Genomic DNA, 18,347 nt, shown 5'->3' on the forward strand with positions numbered 1-18,347 from the left:
AGGGCAAGGTAGTGACATCTGGTGAAAGCTTCCATAGTATACATCATAACATGGCAGAAAAGTGGAAAGACAAGCGGACACATGTAGACAAGAAAAAAACATGATGGGGGTCGGCCAGGGGATTTAGCTCAGTGGTTTTGCTGCCTGTGGTGTAAGCACAAGGTCCCGAGTTTGATCCCTGGTACCAAAAAAAACCAAAACCAAAACAAAACAAAACAAAAAACATGAGGGGTAGAGGCATTTTATAACAACACACTCCTGTTGTAATTAATCAAGTCTTGTGAGTGAAAACTTACCCCCATGAAAAAGACATAAATTCCTCTTAATTGAGCTAATCATCTCTTCCCAACACAGTAATAAGTTTCAACATGAGTTTTAGAGGATGCAAACCATATTCAAATCATAGCCCTATCATTCAATAGTTTTCATTTGAATTCTTCATTGCATTTTCTGCTGAAATCAAGGTCTCAGAATCTCCTGGAGAAGGTCTCCCTAGACCACTCCATGATCAGACGCATGTCCTACAATTATTTACAGAGCAATTTATAGCTCTATGTATCAGGTATTGGGCAAAGGTTAAAAGTTTTAAAGATGAAAATCTTGGTTTCCTTTCATAAGGAATTAACAGGCACACAAGTAAAAATAAAGTAAATAAATATTAAAGTATGTAATGTGTGGTATGTACAGGACCCATATTTTATAGGTCTTGAAATATTCAAGTCATGGGACCTTATTTATGAAAGAGAATATAAACTTACAAATATAAACTCAGGCTTGTACTTGAATATGTAGAATGAGTAAATAAATCACTTTTATGATTTATTGGAAATTTTCATTTTCATGATTTGTTATTGGCAGTGATGAAAATGTTTAGGATTGTTATTCAATCTGAGAAAGCTTTTACCAAGTTTCTTTCATATAAATAAGACATCAAGTGTTTTACATGTTCCAATACATTTACCATCTCACATACTCTAAATTAACATCTATTAACCAGTTGTCTCAGATGTCTTCACTGCTTTGATATCATTAAGAGTTTTATATTATCCTCATGAAGTCAATAATCATGTCTAATCAACAATAACTTGTCTTTTTCTATTATGTCCACGTAACTCGTCCTTTTCATTAATTCATTATCTAACAATTCTATAGCTGTTCATTCCCATACCCTGAAATCATCTCTCTTAATGAGCCACTATTTTAGGCATGATTTGAAAATGTTTTGTTACATTTCGTTTCTCAGTGTCAGAAAGATTTTTAATTTCATATCTTTTTTTAAGCTTTTGCTTCTTATTCCATTAAATTTTATGTGATTTTTCCCACTTTAAAAAAATGTCCCAGGGCCAGGGATTTAGCTCAGTGGCACCGTGTCTGCCTTGCAAGCACAAGGTCCTGAGTTTGATCCCTGGTACCAAAAAAAAGTCCCAATCAAAATTTTCTAATTTCTTACTTGTTATATCAAAACATTCCAAAAACTATATTTACAATGCAACTAAATAACTGTTCACCTGTCTTCTGCCAAAAATGCTCTAGTAGGGTATGGTGGTGCATGCCTGTAATCTCAGCATTCTGAGAGGCTCAGGCAGAAGAATCACAAGTTCAAACCCTGGCTACACAACTTAGCAACACAGCAAGACCCTGTCTTATGATATAAAAGAAAAAGGCCTTAGAGATGTGGCTCAGTGAGAAGGTCTTTGGTTGAAATCCCACTATTGTATAAAAGAAAAGAAAGAAAAAGAAAAACCTCCAGTGACTGCAATCAGTGACCAAGACTCAAATCATAACTGATTGAGCTTAACTATCTTTTGATTCACAGAAAACATTTATTTGTTCTATGGAAAACTGACTATTCCTGAATAAGATTATGGAAGGCACCATAAGGTACGTGAATATTGCAGCTGACTCTTAGAAAACAAGTCAGTGTTCACAAGGTAGAAAAGATTGTGAGCAAAAACTTGTGCAAAAATGTAAATCCCGTGATACTGACAAAGAATCTGTGAAGTTATAACCCAGACATTACCATCTCTTTTCCCGCTAGTTAGCTAGGATCCCTATTTCCCAATTTCTACCTGCACGTGTATAGAAGCAATTGTGGTTATTGTAATCCAAGGACAATTAAAATAAACCATGTGGAACACAAAATATTAGGTGAAAATAGAGTCAAGATTTTGGTTTACAAAGGTAAACATCATAAGGAGAATATAGTTGAAGAATATACAAAAGTGAAAGACACATTCATTTTCAAGTCCAGGTTGAACCAAAAGGATAACCTGGAAATTGAAGGAAGCACTTTTGGGAAATGGATGCATACTTTTGCTCATGGGCTTCATGAACATGAAATGAGTGAAAAGTAGAAGAGACTGAAAGTAGGAGTTTCAACAAAGCTTTATATAGCATCATGGTTGAAAGATCCTTTGCAAAAGAAAATTATTCTTTAGAGCTGCTGCCTCTACTCTTGGTGATGAAGGTCAAATAAAGGCATGTGCTCTCCACATAAGTGGTCTCATTAAAGCCAGAAGGCTCCTGGGTGGAAAGAGCTTTTAGGGTGGCCCACATGACTCTGATTTTCTAGCTTCTCAAACATCTTTCAAGCCTCTTGGAAAATAAATATCAACAGTTAATCAGAAGGTTAGAAACAAATACATACCATCTACATGTTTTCCCTTTTCAAGGGTATCATGTTTAATTTTCCCTTTTGACAGGTATTTAATCACATATTATTCTTTGTTTGTCTGTGAGGACATTTTGGATGAGATTAACACTTTATTCAGTAAACTTAATAAAGCAGATTGACCCCAAATATGAGTGGGCCTCATCCAGTGAAGTGAAGGAATAAAAAAGTAAAAGTTTAATTTTTTTGTAAGAAGGAACTCCTGCTTGGATGTTTCAGCTGGAACATTAGTCTTTTCTTGCCTTAGGACTCAAATTGAAACACTAGTCTTTTCTTGCCTTAGGACTCAAATTGAAACACTAACTCTGCTTAGGTCTTGAGCTTGCTGGCTTTTGGATTAGAAATAATACCACCAACTCTCCTGGGTCTGTAGCTGTAAGATTGTAGGTCTTGGAACTTCTTGGCCTCAATAATCATGTCAGTCAATTCCTTAGAATAAATTACACACAGGGATACACACACAATCACACACACACACGAACACACACACATGTGGCATGATCAAAATATATAGTGAATGCTTAAATTTTTTTAAAAATGTATTACAGTAAAAGACACATTGCCATTAATCCCCTTAACATGCTCCTACTTCAAACACTTTCTGAAGCAGATCTGGAAGTTCTCTTTCATGTCTTTGTGAGGTATGATCAAAAGTATGATGACTGCTGCTGCTAACTACCATCCAATAGAAAGACAAGTTCCTTAAAAATATTACAGTGTGTTTGGATGGTGCAACTCCTGGTTCCTCCCTAAAGTCAAAATGACCATGAAACTTAAATGTTTCGAATTGATTGAGGACAGCAAGGTAGCCAATACAGTGCAACTAAAAGCACTCATGAAAAAAGACTTCCAGAACTACTTCACAAAGTGGCAAAACTAACGGGATAAGTGTCTTTGGAGTGAGAGTAGTCTAAAGGAGATTAATGGCAATGTGTCTTTTACATTCAAAAATTTAAACATTCACTGTATATTTCAATTACACCTTGAGTGTGTACAAAGTGTATATATACATATATGTTTACATATATATGAATTTGTGTATATACACATGTATATATTGTTGGCTCTTTTTTTCTGGATCACCCTGATTAATACAACTAGATAATGAACAAGACAAAGAACTCTATATTATGAAAATGCTAAAATTAATATTCATACATATTTACCCAAGTGTATATATTTGGCATTTGCCAGCTCAGATAAGGAAATAAGGCAAATCCCATCTTATAAACATACAATCATGGATATTAAAATTGGTCACTTTGCAGATAAAGAAACTGAAATGCAGCAAGGTTCACCAATTTCCCAAAGACATCCAGTGAATAAGCAGCAGAAATATCAATAGCACAACTTTCCTAAATTCTTGTCTAGTGTTCTATCATTTAGACCAAGCTTCTGAATTCACATTTGATTCTTCCTATATTTCAGTACTGTAACATGTACACCAACCTATGAAGCTGACTCATAGTCCCGTCACTATTGTTCACTAATCCTTTCTTTGGAATGAGTATCCTTGGCTGAACAAAACAGGTCATCTCCCCTGACAGGGAGCATACATATGCTTTGGAGAGTGGCACAGTAGTAAAGGCCATGAGAGAGACGCACAATCACTTTAGCTAATGTGGGTTTGTCATAGAGAACCTCTGTGGTCCACCCAGAGACAGTATGGCAGAAAATATCAGGTTGGTGTCAAGGTACTCAACTACAAAAAAGGTTGGGGGAAGAAATGTTAAGGCTTACAGGGATGCATTATCTTTAAATTCCCCACTTCCAGAGAGGGCTCTGGTGACCTGAACAGAACATACCCCAAATTAGTGTTGCCATTGTTAAATAGAATAGTTTGCTTCAAGGGACTTTTCCAGAATATTCTTATATGAGGCCTTCACAGTCAATCAACTAACTACTTTTGGTAGATTTCACCATTAATCCTATTCAATTTTGACATACTTGCAACTCTCACTCAATATTTAATAATACATTGGCTTAGTAGGAAAAAAAAGAAATTGTATATTACTTTTGCAAAGCACATCTACAGAAAAAATGTGTGGAAAGAAAAATAAAGCATTGATTCAAATTTCTCTGGACAGCTTTTAAAGCCAGCTGAAAAAAAATCAAAGAATATATTCTAATTTCTTAGAAGGCAAATAAAAGTCATTTAGTAAGCGTTTAACAAAACTAGCTACACTTTTTATGTTAAATCTATAAGGAATTTTTTAAATTTATGTAACTGGTATATTTAATATTTTTGTATTCTATGGCTTTGAACAAAAATTTACTAGTATAAATTGTTGTATATTTTGTAGTTATTATATGTTTTATTCTTTCCTTGCTCAGAAATACAATTGTTCCTATAGGAAGAAATCAACCTTTTTGATAATAGAAGAAGTCTTGATAATTTCTATGAACATCCTCTTAAAAAAAAGCAAGGATAGTATGTTAAATGTCCCCACCACCTTGAAAGGACCAGAAGGAAGAGTATCATATCAATATCAGTCAGATGCCATAAGCCCTTGGACAGATATAGTCACTGTGTCATAATAAGCCACATGTCCCTAAGGGGAATGAATAGACCTCTAGATGCTGCTTAGTGCAGGGCTTAACCATAGCAGACAGGTCAGTATTTGGATACCTGTATGAAGTGCCAGGGAAGCTATGAGCTCTAGGATAGATTATGAGAAGTAGTTACTGGTGACAATAACTGTATGTTTACTTCTGACACCTCTTTCTTTAGGAATGCATAAATGACAAATGAGGGTAGGCTCACAAATGAAATCAAGTGTTTAGTCTAGGTGGTGGTGAGATAGCCAAGCACAGAATCAATGCTATTAGAAATGAAATATTCAAATATGAAGAACAAACTAGCAGGCATAGACTAGTAATTTCTCTAAAGGGTTGGTGCCTTAAAGGGAGTAGGGAACAAATGAATACCTATTTTCTGACCTACCACTGTCATGAAGCCAGATAATGTGAATAAATTCATCTTAAAATTATGACTTAAAAATTAGGCTTGACTCAAACTTTCCTTTTCCACTTATGCTAACACTATTTCTGCCCATCATATCAATTACCTAATGGAGCCAGGCTATCAATCTCTTGACAGCAGTCATAAAAATCCAACAGTGGAAATTGTGTGGCACATTAAATTACAAATTTTGCAAAAGATGTGATATTTTGTGAGTTTTGTGGAAGTGACTTTGGAGAACTGCTTGCATTATATGCACAGAAATTGATAATAAAAATTTAGCTGGCTTATTCTTGTTAACAATTGAACAAAACACAACTGACTCAAGTAAATAAAGATCAAAAGATTAAAAGAAATTTGAGAAAAAAATGAAAATTCCATTTTTTCAAAGATGACTGTCCTGGTAATTATAAAATTACAATTATGTAAAATTAAATACTACTTGTATTTTTCAAAAGTCTCAGCTCTGTTATTTCTTAATAGCTAGACTCTTTGAAAAAATTAAATCTGCTGCAAGCTTGTTCCCATTCCTATTTTGATGCAGTTAGCCTACTTTGTCAAACAGCTCTCCCCTAAGCAGACTCCGTGTTTTCAGTTTCCTCACCTAAAAATAGAGAGCAGTTTCTCTTATGAAAATGAAATGAGATCAGAAATTTACTCTACAGCCTCAAAAAGGCTCACTCAATCAGCAATTTGCAATGTAAAGCAAGATTGAGGGAAGATACCAGAATATCAAGATGAAAGGTCAGAGATACATAATTTGAAAACAATATTTACTGATTGATATTTATTTGATATTTATTTGAAACAAAGCAAACAACTATACTACCACATAGCATAGTTGTATATAATACCAACCACAGAAAATAAAGCAATGAAATCATTTTTGCAGATGATACTATAAGATAGTGATTATTACAGGGTTTATCATAATCAGAGTGAAGGGAGATTTGGGGATGTTTTTCATATCTATGTCTTTAGAAAAAGAGAGAACACACTGATCTTGGTAAATAAGCAAAAGATACTTTAAAGATGAGAGTGGGAAATAATAAAATCCATTTGATCATTTGACATTTGATGAAATCTATTCACTCTAATCCTTTTCCTTTTAAATAACAACTGAGCTCTTTAAAAGGTAATAGATACATTTGGACATGCCCCTATCCTCTCTGCTGGAAATAGGCCAAGGCTCCTGAATTCACTACTTTATCTCATGAACAAGATGACCAGACAAAGGCAAACACACATATACCCTTTCTACAAGTTCAGTCTGTATCTAAGAAATCTTAGTGCTTAAGGCAAGTTACATATTTACATTGGTCTTAAATATAATTATAAAAGCACAACAGAGTTCCTTCTTTGATTCTATAACTTGCTTTGAGTCCTGGGGGCTTACACATAATTGTTCATTTATTTGGGAATGTAATTTAATGTTTTTACTGAGATCTTGAGACTCCTGATAAATAATTTTTCTTTTACTAAAGCCTTTAAACAGGCTAGAAAATAGTCCAGGATTTTTGCAACAGAATTTCAAAGCTGGAAGAGATCTTAGAGATCATCTAGCATCTTTATTTTTATAAATGAAAACTAAGGCCTAAAGGAATCGAGTTCAAGCTTATGCTTAGAGAGCAAAACTGCAGAATAAAAGGAAGACTGCAAAATTTGAAAGGCCAGACACCTGCATTCAAACACTAACTCACCATTTATAACTATAAGATATTAGGCAAATCACTAAACCGTAAAGGAAGATGTTTTGACATAACTAGAGTTAACTAATTTATTTGTGAACTTCAGTTTCTCTATCTGCCAAAATGAGACAGTAATACCAAGATTTCAGGATAATTGTCAGAAATGCAGATAATGTACAAAAATGCTATTAAAAATGTGAGCTACTCTTTTAACTTATGAGGAGAGATTTCAGAAACTCTGAGTCAGGCCTTTTGTTCTTGTTAATAGAATGTGATTGCAATGTAAGTTTTAAGTCTGACTCATATTTTTAAAATTACTTTTAGTAAAAATCTCCTGGTTTGGGCTGGGGGATTTAGCTCAGTGGTTCCGCCGCCTGCCTTGCAAGCGAGAAGTCCCGAGTTCGTTCCCCAGTACCAAAAAAAAAAAAAAATCCTGGTTTTTACTACTATCCTTTAACAGGATTGTTTGCCATAGAATGGGTCTCAACAATAGATTACAGATGCTATAAGAAAAGTGAGCCAAAGAATTCAGAAAACACTATATAATATGGCTCTAAACAAAGAGAAGCAGAGTTAATTAATATAAAAAGGATTTTGAAAGATCCTATAGTAAGGAAATTTGTTTACACTAGATTATCCAGACCTTCTTTAGCATACTTAATTTAAATAACTACTAATACATCCAAAGATTTGTGTTACCTAAACAAGGCCTACCCCAAAAATCGCATATTGAAAGTGCTAGTAAAGGCTTGAGTTTTCTGAAATGATATAGATAACAAAAATATAATGGTTTTAGTTCCTTCTATGAGTTAAACAAATAAAATATCAATTTAATGAATTTATTTTTATTTTTAAAATTTCACACATAGGATGAGGGGGATGGAGAAGAGGGACAAACTGCTCAATGAGTAGGGATAATGAAAGTGTTTTGGAAATGGATCATGGTGATGGTTATACATCTTTGTAAATATATTAGATGCTTTTAAATTTTTGCTTTTAAATAGTTTCTTTTAAGTGAATTTCTCAACAAATTAATTTTTAATTTCACTTATACATAAAAGAATCACTTTCAAAATATTAAAAGTTACCAAGTTATATATGATAAACCAACAAAAATTTTCACAGAACTAAGATGCCTAAGTGGTCTCTAAACTGTCTCTATGTTTTTGTAAAAATAAAAATCAATACTTCTTTAAGCTCAGAATTGCAGGCACTGTATTAAAATCAATATTGTAAAAAGCAGTATTTTCTACAGGTAGCTAATATTTTACAGGTAGATTACAAACCATCACAAAACACATATTGACAGAGATTGACTATAGCTGCTGTAACTTAATCTCAGCATTCTGGTGATCTCAAATCTCTCGAGTCTCACTTCATGGTTTATGATACAGTTACATCACAATCCCTCAATAGAATTACAGCTTTGTCACTAATCTCTCTCTATCAGTTATCCTGTAAGGAAGGAAGCTGCAAGGCCCTACTAGAAAAAGGCAATGGCATGAATGATTGCATTCAGTCTCTTTCCACAACAATATCTGTAAGTCTAGAAGTGATAAATGGCACCCAAGTTATAAATGAGCAACAAGGTCAGTAGCACCAAGCAGCCAAGGGTTCAAAGAAAAGTCACAATTCTGACGGGTTCAAGAAAAGGCCACATACTGCTGGCATGCATCAAGAGAGACAAATCCTCCAAGATGCCTTACTGCAATTACGAAACAGAATTAGAAAAGCCTGTTATTGAAGAGCCAAGATTTTTGTCCAGGAATTGAACAAAGAACATTGATTAATACAAAATTCATTATTTTTCCAGAAAAATGTTGAATAACACTTTCTGACTAGTCAAGAATCCTGGTGGAAAACATCTTCAAAAATGTCAAATAATTCTTTGACAATGAAAAACGTGTAATTGAGTAACACTGTTTTATTCTTGGTCTTCTCTTTTTAATCTCATAAATACATTTGCAAAGAATCCAGAAGAGACAAAGAAAAATGGCTTCTCCATAACTATTTAGGTTGTATCTTCATCCTTTTATAAACTCCCTTAGGTAATTTGCATAAAATAAAAATACGGCCTCTTCTTGTAAACTAAAATATACAACTCTTCTAACAATCTAAGAAATAAAGACCACTCACAGAATGTTACAATGAGAACATCACCGCAGAAATATCTGTGCGTGCTTTTTATAAAATGGAGATCCTGAAAGGTTGAGAACTTCCCCAAGGTCAAGTCATTAGAAACTGACAGATCAGGATTGAAAACACTGAGCCCCTGAAGCCTACTCCTTTTTTTCTTTCTATCGAATAAAAGTTCCCCTCAAATAGATAACTTCTGTCAGTCTTAGAATATCTCATGCTCTCATTGGATTGGCTGTAGTCCTCAGGCTTGCCTGCTGTGTGTGGAATAGATTTCAATACACTTTTGTACTTGCTGTTTATTGATTTATGAAGATCAAGTCAAATTGCACTAAAGAAAAATTTGCTAGGCAATTATAATACAAAGCTGGGGAAATGTACAAGAAGGGATATTCATTATAATCTGGTCTACTCCTAAGAAAAAGAGGCCTTATACCAAAGAAATCTTTAAATTATTGAAAGAGCATTTCTCACTTTCACTCAACTTCTTCACAAATGAGTCCTTATCATCCTGTAATAGTTATGGAAGTTTTCCTTTTGGCTTTGAGCAGCAAAGTGGACAAATAAAATACGGCATCATGTCTCTGTGAGTGATTAAAGTTAGAATAATGATTTCTCCCTTTAACAATACAGAATATGAAATGTTTTTTTTAAAAAACTGCTAAGAGCACACAGAAATGGAATTTTAAGGTGAATTTTATATACTTACATTTTTAAAAATTCAAGTTGCTAGTACAAAATTTTAAAGATGGGACACAAAAATGAGAAAAATATACTATCCAGAACAGTGGGATAAAACTGTAATCAGTAATAATCGAAGGATACATGAATTCTTTGATATGCAAATCAATGGGAAAATCCAAGAATTATTTATTTGGTCTTTAAAAAATGTTTTAGTGTTAAGGACCAAACACAGGACCTCACGCTCAGTAAGCAAGCTCTCAACCACTGAGCTAAATCCCCTGCCCTATTTATTTGTTCCTAAAAAATATTTTGATATGTAATTATCTTGAACATATTTGTTATTGTAAAACACTCTAAATACCGATTTTCTTCATTGTGGCCCATATCTGCCTCTACACCACTTTCCGCTCAACTTGAGAGCACCTCTCAGACTGCTATTGTGCTCATGCCCAAAGAATTTCTGCCACTTTCCTGGCTCACATTTCCCTTAATTATATATAATAATGGTTTTGCTTCAAAAGTGTCTCTCTTCTCACTATACTGATATGAAAGTGAGATAATGGATAATGAAAATGTGGGTGAACAACAGAAAGCCACACATATTCAAATACACATGAGAATTATAAAAAGTTGTACTCTAATGGGACAGCAAGATCAACAGAAAATGCAGTCCTTGAAGTGTTCTGTATAGTCTAGGTTCTAGAAAAATTATAAGTCAGGGGAAATCCTATAATCACTTCAAAAAGTCTCTAACTCTTTCCATATGCTGGAATATTTTAGTTCTGATGGCTTGAAAAACCAAGTTGCAGGATAATTAATCACCTCCTTGGTCAGAATGGCAATAAAATAAAGCAGACCTCAAATGACCTAACACTCTTTTGGCACCCTTTCTCCTATTTGGACAGGTTCCTTCATGAATATGCCAAATGTAGAATTAATCATAGCTTTTTTACTATATGAAGCAAAATGCTCATGCTAATCTATTTTGTAAGCAGTGCTACATGTACTGCTTTCCTTTTTGCTCTGAGCTTTTTGTCTTGAGCATTTTGCTCAGGCAGCTATTTACCCCTGCTCACTTAAGTGTCACAGTTAAGTGCTTCCTTTAGTCCTTACTATGCCAGGAACCCTTAAGAAGCCAGAAACTCTGTTATTGTGAGGAGAGATCACTAACAGAGATATAATTTGGAAAAAAGCATTTTTAAGTTAAGACTAATCATGCAACAAGAACTTTAAAGCACAAACATTGCTTGCAATTGGCTGGAGCTGAGAGACTTTTTTAAAACCTGTGGTAGATCTTACTGTTGTAATGGTTTTTACCATAATGAAATTTAATACATTACCGGGAAAAAGCCATGCCCTGTGGTAGGGTACTGCTTATATTTCAAAACACGTTAGCTTGAAGCTTCAGCCAGATCTAATAATAGAAATGAACTTACCTAAAGATGCATTGATTTTTGTATTAGGTCATGTTGAGAATTTACAAAGAACATCTAGTCCATGAAACAAAAATCCTCATGAGACTAGCATTGATTGCAAGAAGGGTAATATTAGAAAAATAGAAATCCTCTCCTCCCAGAACAGTGAACATTCATATAACGGATTAAGTGCACTATATAGTTTAGAAAAGGTCATCTTTCAGATAAATGATAAATTTGATGAATTTCAGCAGATTTAATCATCCCTTGAGATTTGATGAAAATAACAATAGAGTAAGGAAAGGATATAAGAAAACATCCATCTTACCCAGATAATCTGCTTATTAAAAACAGGATTAATTTATTCTAACTTCTGAAACTATAAATAATCTATCATGCATCTGTTCAATAATAAATCCTTATCATTTTAGTTCGTACTCTATCATTGGGCACTTCAACCATCATAAAATTCTTTCTTAGACAAAATACCGAGTAAGACAAGGGACAGAAAATTAAGATAGTATCCATTTGTATCCTCTAAAAAAACCTAGAGATCCTTCCTAAAGATATGAGAATAAAGAGAGAGGGTTATTTTCTTGTGCTCATATTATTAGACTATATATATATATATATATATATATATATATATATTTACTAGCAATTTTCTTCACAGTATTGTATTTTATAATCTAAGCTAATATAGTTCACTAATAATTTCTATTAAATTCTTTTCTTTTTGATCATACTTTTTATTTTGGTTTTCTCCTATTCTTAGTTTGCCAAGAGTGTTGCCATTATTTGAAAGTATAAATTTTGTTAAATGCTTTTTTCTGCATCAATTAAGATGACTATATGAGTTATTTCCTCATTTAATCAATGTAATGGGTTACACTGACCTGTGTCCTTATGCTGACTAAGCCATCTCACCATTCCAAACACCAGCCACTCTTGGTCATGCTGTATAACCCTAATATAAGTTGTTTTGAAATATTCAGTTATGTTTTTCATTTCTGTGAGAGATGTCACTGGAGTATTTTCCTTATAGATAAGGATGTTCTGGCTCACCATATTCTCTTTTTTCTTATATTACATTCATATTATTTGTCCATAAGAAATTATGATATGTTTCAAAATAACTACAAAAGAAGAGTTTAAAGTTTCTACAACATACAAATGATAAATTTTTGAGGAGACGAACGTGCTAGTTGACCTGATTTGATGGGTGCACATTTTATAAATGTATTGAATTATCATCTGGGATACCATGTACATACCAAAATTATGTATAGATATTATATTACATTTTTAACTTTTAGAAATTTAGTATTAGGTTCAACTTTTTTTCTACCACTCACTTTTAAATAAAACAAGGTGTCTCATTTTATGAAAAAGGTATGAGTGCTGCTATCTTTTCCAGCTTTGTGGCTCTAGAGTGCCCTCTGTTGTTGCTTTCATGAAGTAATTAAAATACTGTCATAGGGAGTCCTACTTTCTGAGTTGCTCTGCTTCCCTTCCTCAATTTGACTTTAATCCAGGAAGCCAAACTAGGATCTACAGGACAAATCCAAGCCTTGGGCCTATTTTTGAACTGTCTTCAATCTAAGAACGTGTTTTGCTTTTATAATGTGTTAAGTTTTTTAAAAAAGGGAAGGTGAAAAAAGAAGAAAGGAGAAAGGAGGGAACCTTAAAGGAGACCACATGTAGTTTCAAATAAAGTTTGCAAAGGTAAGGTATGGCTCTTTATAGAAAAGATTTTTCACTGCCTGAGTCTTGGATTAACATTTTCCTTTGAAATTGTTTTCACTGTCTTCCTCAGTTTCTATTTTTCTCCCACAGGTTTTTTGTTTTTGGTTTTGTTTTGTTTTATTTTGTTTTCCTAGTTCAAGGCTTTCAAGTAGAAGGCAGCTTGCATGTTTAAATATGAGTGTTCTTAGGTCCAGACTCCAGACTTTACCATGCTCCTTGTGTACTATCCAGCAAATTAAGTCCTGAGAAACAGAAGTACAATTTAAAAATATAATAAAGGTAAGTAGGAAGGAGAAAAGGAAAATCATAACTAAAAATTGTACTTTTAAGAAGAATGAGAATTCTGGGCCTCTGTCAGAGGTACCCAAGTGATCCATAGCAGCATTTCCCTTCGCTTCTTTCCCACCAGATCTGTCACCCCCAAAATGCCTCAGGAATATTTGAAGTCCATAAATTCAATTTTTGGAGAAAATAAAGAACAAAGAAACAGGTTGAGAAAAATCCAAAGAGTGTCTAAATTATGTATCTTTTTAAAAAACTGGACTCATCCCTGTAAAATGGGATAATACCCTTCTGGTGGGCGAGCCACTTTTTCCCAGGGGTTTTTACCATCTCAAGAGAAGCATAAACATTCCCTGTTCCAAGAAATAATGCATCTCTCTGTCTCTTGAGGAGCCATACTCTATTTCTTTGAATGTGTACTTTAAATTTCTGCCTAATAAATCATTTTATGTCTCTTCCTGGTGCATCCTAAAAATGCTTTTTCCAAAATGGGAGTCAGCAAACCTACGAACTATTTTAAGGGTAGAGCAAGTTACGTTCTTTACTTCAACTTCAGGAACCTCCTTGAATCCTGTCTGGTAACAAAACCACTTCCAACTTTGATACTGTTCACAGGCTGCCATGCTTTGTCTTTGGTTTTCTTTCTCTGTATTTTTTTAAACATTCAGGAAGAATCAAAATAAGTTATTACCTTCTACTTCCTAAAATCTCAAGTTGATTTTTTTTTAACTGAATTTCAAAGAAGACTTAGAAAGAAGAAGAATGTTTCTTTGGTTGTGTGTGTATGTAAAGAGTGTATTTGATACCTTTCTCTTTGTTTTTTTAATTTTTAATTTTAATGTTATACCAGTAGATATTAATAAAGAAAATATAGAAACAATTCTATGGAAAAATAATTTTTCATAACAAAAATAGAGAATAACAATGGTAAATACACTGCGTATCATGATCTAAAAAATATATTTTCAATTGCAAATCTATCTCTCAACTCATTTCCTAATAATACTATGCTTTTTGCATAAAACATTTTAATTATTAACAAAGTATCTCTCTCTTGGTATAATTTTGAACAATTTCTTCCTATTTCACTCTATCTACTGCATAGGAAATACTATGAAGAATCAACAATTGGGATCTCATCTTATTAAAGAGCTTTTGCACAGCAAAAGGAATGTTTCTTTTGAGGTAGGATAAAATAAATAAAGATAGGAAGAAAAAAACAAGGAAATTATAATTTTAAAATTATACTTTTAAGAAAACTGCAGATTCAGGATGAAATTACCCAAGGTCACTATGCTTTTTTTTTTTTTTTTTTAAATCCTTAAGCATGCTTTCTCCATCCAGGCTGCTCACTCTTGAATTCCCAAGTCTTAAAAAATATACTAAGTCTGTAAATTGGGCTGCACTTTTCTTCCTACACTATAGACTCACAAATTCCACACACTTTCACCTTCAAGGAGACAGCACTGTTAACTGGGCACCATGTCTCTAGACTTCAAATACATGCAGATATGCTTGAATTGTACCCTAGCCAAAGAGCAGGTAACTGGATAGACTCTAGAACACATACACCATATCATCCTTTTTGCGATCACCTTTAAGATCACATAAATACCTTCACCCAGACTATAATGTGCTTCATCCTTGAGTGTGCATTTCTTTGATTCTGCTGAATAAATTCATCTATGCTTCTCACTGAGGAGTTCTGAGTTTTCTATGATCAAAGTTTATAACCCTACTCTGTGGTGCAGGTGAGTAGAGGCCCCTATCTCTTTGCATGGACCTCTTGGACCCTAATATATGATTTTCTTTAAAGACCAACCATATGTTCAGTAAGTACTGAATTAGATTGACTGATGGCCTCTTTCTAACTTATCTCCAAACATGCAATTATTTTCTGCTTATGCTAATAAAACTTATCAAATAATTAAATTGTATTTATATGCCAATCTACACTAAAACTAAATTTGCCTCAGAAAAAGTAAAGTATTTACTAGGGAAATTCTATCTCTCCTTTAACAATAAAGCCACTATTGGAAAGTTTAAGGTCTTTAACTATTTTGGGGTCAGAATTAGTTCTCAAAGATCAAGTATAACATGAACTTTCATAATTAAATTTATTCTATAAGAATGATAGAGAAGTTTATGTTGAACTAATCCAGCTAGATAACTATCCAGCATTCCAAGACAAAATATAAAAAGTAACTGTAAGGAAACATCAGATAAGTATCAAGAACAGGAAGAAACTGCGAAGCATTTTAATATTTCCTGAAAGAAAGAGTTGCACCAGTAACCTGTGTTCACTCAGAGGATGAGGATGTCTACCAGCCACCATGCATCATCTGGGGGAGGGGTGGAACAGCACCTTGGAAATTCAAAGAGTGAAGTGTGGGATGCTAGATTGGTGACAAAGGAGAGAGAAAGAAAATAAACTGCAGAAGAGAAAGTCCCCAAATCTGCATCTAAACTCTACCAAAAAAAATCTTGACTGATCTCAGGGTATGTGCAGGGTAAGAAGTAGGGGAAATTTGAACATTTTGTGTCAAGCTCAAGGCTGAGACAGCTGAAAGAACTGATTCTTTCTGCAGCTGCCAATCATATCAGAGAGTGTTTGGAGTATAAATACTGCCTGCTAGAACAAAAAATCAACACATTAAAAAAGAAAGGCTTTAAAATGCAGAGTCTCTTAGAAGAAAAAGTAGACAATGAACCAATACTTCACCTGGATAACCTGAATTTTCTAATTAGGAGAGAAGAATTTTTAAATACCTATTAAATACATGCACAGACTTAAGGAAGAATAGGGGCATAATGAATAGGAGGTGAATCTCAACAGAGAAACAAAATATAAAACAATCAAATTCAATATCTAGGACTAAAGAAAATGATATTTGAAATGAGAGTTACTGGATAAACTTAGCAGACTGGAAATGGCAGAAGATGGCTTAAATAGAATTAATTTAATATATTCATATATGCTAAAATATAAATGTTAAAAACGAGAGCTGTCATGACTGGAAAAGTCTATTCATTTCTCCATTCCCAATCCTAATGAACTACCAGAGCCCATGCTCTTCTCCATAGCAAGAGAGCACATCTTCCTGTACAGAGTACCACAGTTAGTCTGTCATTTGTCTACAAGTCCAGAAAGGGAAAAAGAACTTCTCGTTTAAAGTCAACTGAAACTGCAAACTTGAGTATTCCAACTCAAGACCTGAAAGTATGACAATAAGAATTAATTTAGGTCCGAGGAACATGATCCTTAAAGCAAAGGTCTGGGAAAAGCTTTTTTAAACATTTTAGTGCTTTCAAATTAACTTTCAACTACTTGTCATATATAGAAGTTTACCTAAGGAAAGCCCATCATTTCTCACAGTTTATTCCATAGCTTTGACGAAGACCTCTAACATTCCTAGGCTGAAGTGGGTTCTACTGGAGACACAAGGTGAGTAAGACACATTTTTGTCTTTGAAAAGAATTTACAACCTAGTTAAGACACTTCAAGGTGCATGTATGTATGCAAAAAGTAATTCAGATATGATAAGTAATGCAAGAACAACAAACCAGTGAATCCCAGAAGTGCAGAGCAGGGAATATGACTAAGATGATTGTCTAGAGATGATAGTGTTTTAGGGAGTTTTAAAATGAGAAACATATCATTAATTTTTAACAGGTGGACATGTTTTCATAGTATATAAGAATAGGTTAATAAACATTCACAAGTCAGTTATAAGAAGATATTGCAAGTCCAGACACTGTTTATGTTATACAATTATTATTCTGCAGTGTACAATTTAAATTTTATGTAAAAATCAATCTGCTTTCATATTGAGTCACAATCAAACCTCACCACATTATCAGTATTTTTAAAACCAAAGAATTAGGTCTTACTTACCACCATATATAAAAAATTCCTTATGACTAGAAATAAAATCATACTAAAACATAAAATGTATCCAAGCTGCAATTAAATAATATACCATTTCTCCAAGGACAAAAAGCTGAAATGTTACTCAGCATCTTCCATGTATCAGACTCAGTGGAAAATAATTTCTGTATAGCATTGTTTCATGTATAAGTCTACTTTGTACAAAAGACTATGCTCTATATTACAGAAAAAAAAACAAAGGGAAACATATACAGGAGCTCAGTTGTAGGCAACCCAGGTCTGAGGTCCCTGTTCAGGGTGCCAACTGTAGGCAAGCCCACTAGCCCAGCCTCGCTCTAGGACCTAGACCCACTACATTGTTGTCCCTGACCTGGGGGTGAACGAGGATGAATGACAAAGAGACATGGAGTCAGCTTAACATGCAGGCAGCCAGGGGAGCTGCTACTTCTAGTAGGCAGAGGAGCCACAAGCCTTTGGCTCACCTCACTTTTATTCACCCAAAAAACAGGAACAAGCAATCAAAGTAAAACAAGATTCACCTGGTTTCCAATATCCATTAGTACATTCTCTGGTAAACAACTCAATCTCAGCTATCTTAACTTTCCCCTAAATATGCAACATACAATCATCCCTGCATGCATGTGCTCACAGAAGAGGCCAATTAGGCCTTAATTCTCTTCTGGTCTTCAATATTCAGTGACATGTGAATAAGATCTACCCATTTATCAGTACAATGTCAGAACTATTCCTGGCTATTTAGAGAGATTTTTTTTTCATTCTACCTCACTTGCGTTTCGCAGATTCCCTGTTATGGTATTTCTTCATTATAGCACTTCGTAGACTGTCTCATAATTGTGTACTTGACTTGCTCTGG

The sequence above is a fragment of the Heterocephalus glaber genome, unplaced genomic scaffold (assembly GCF_053883595.1).
Source record: "Heterocephalus glaber isolate CG9 unplaced genomic scaffold, H.glaber_assembly_v1.0 deba00000122, whole genome shotgun sequence".
Lineage (NCBI taxonomy): Eukaryota > Metazoa > Chordata > Mammalia > Rodentia > Bathyergidae > Heterocephalus > Heterocephalus glaber.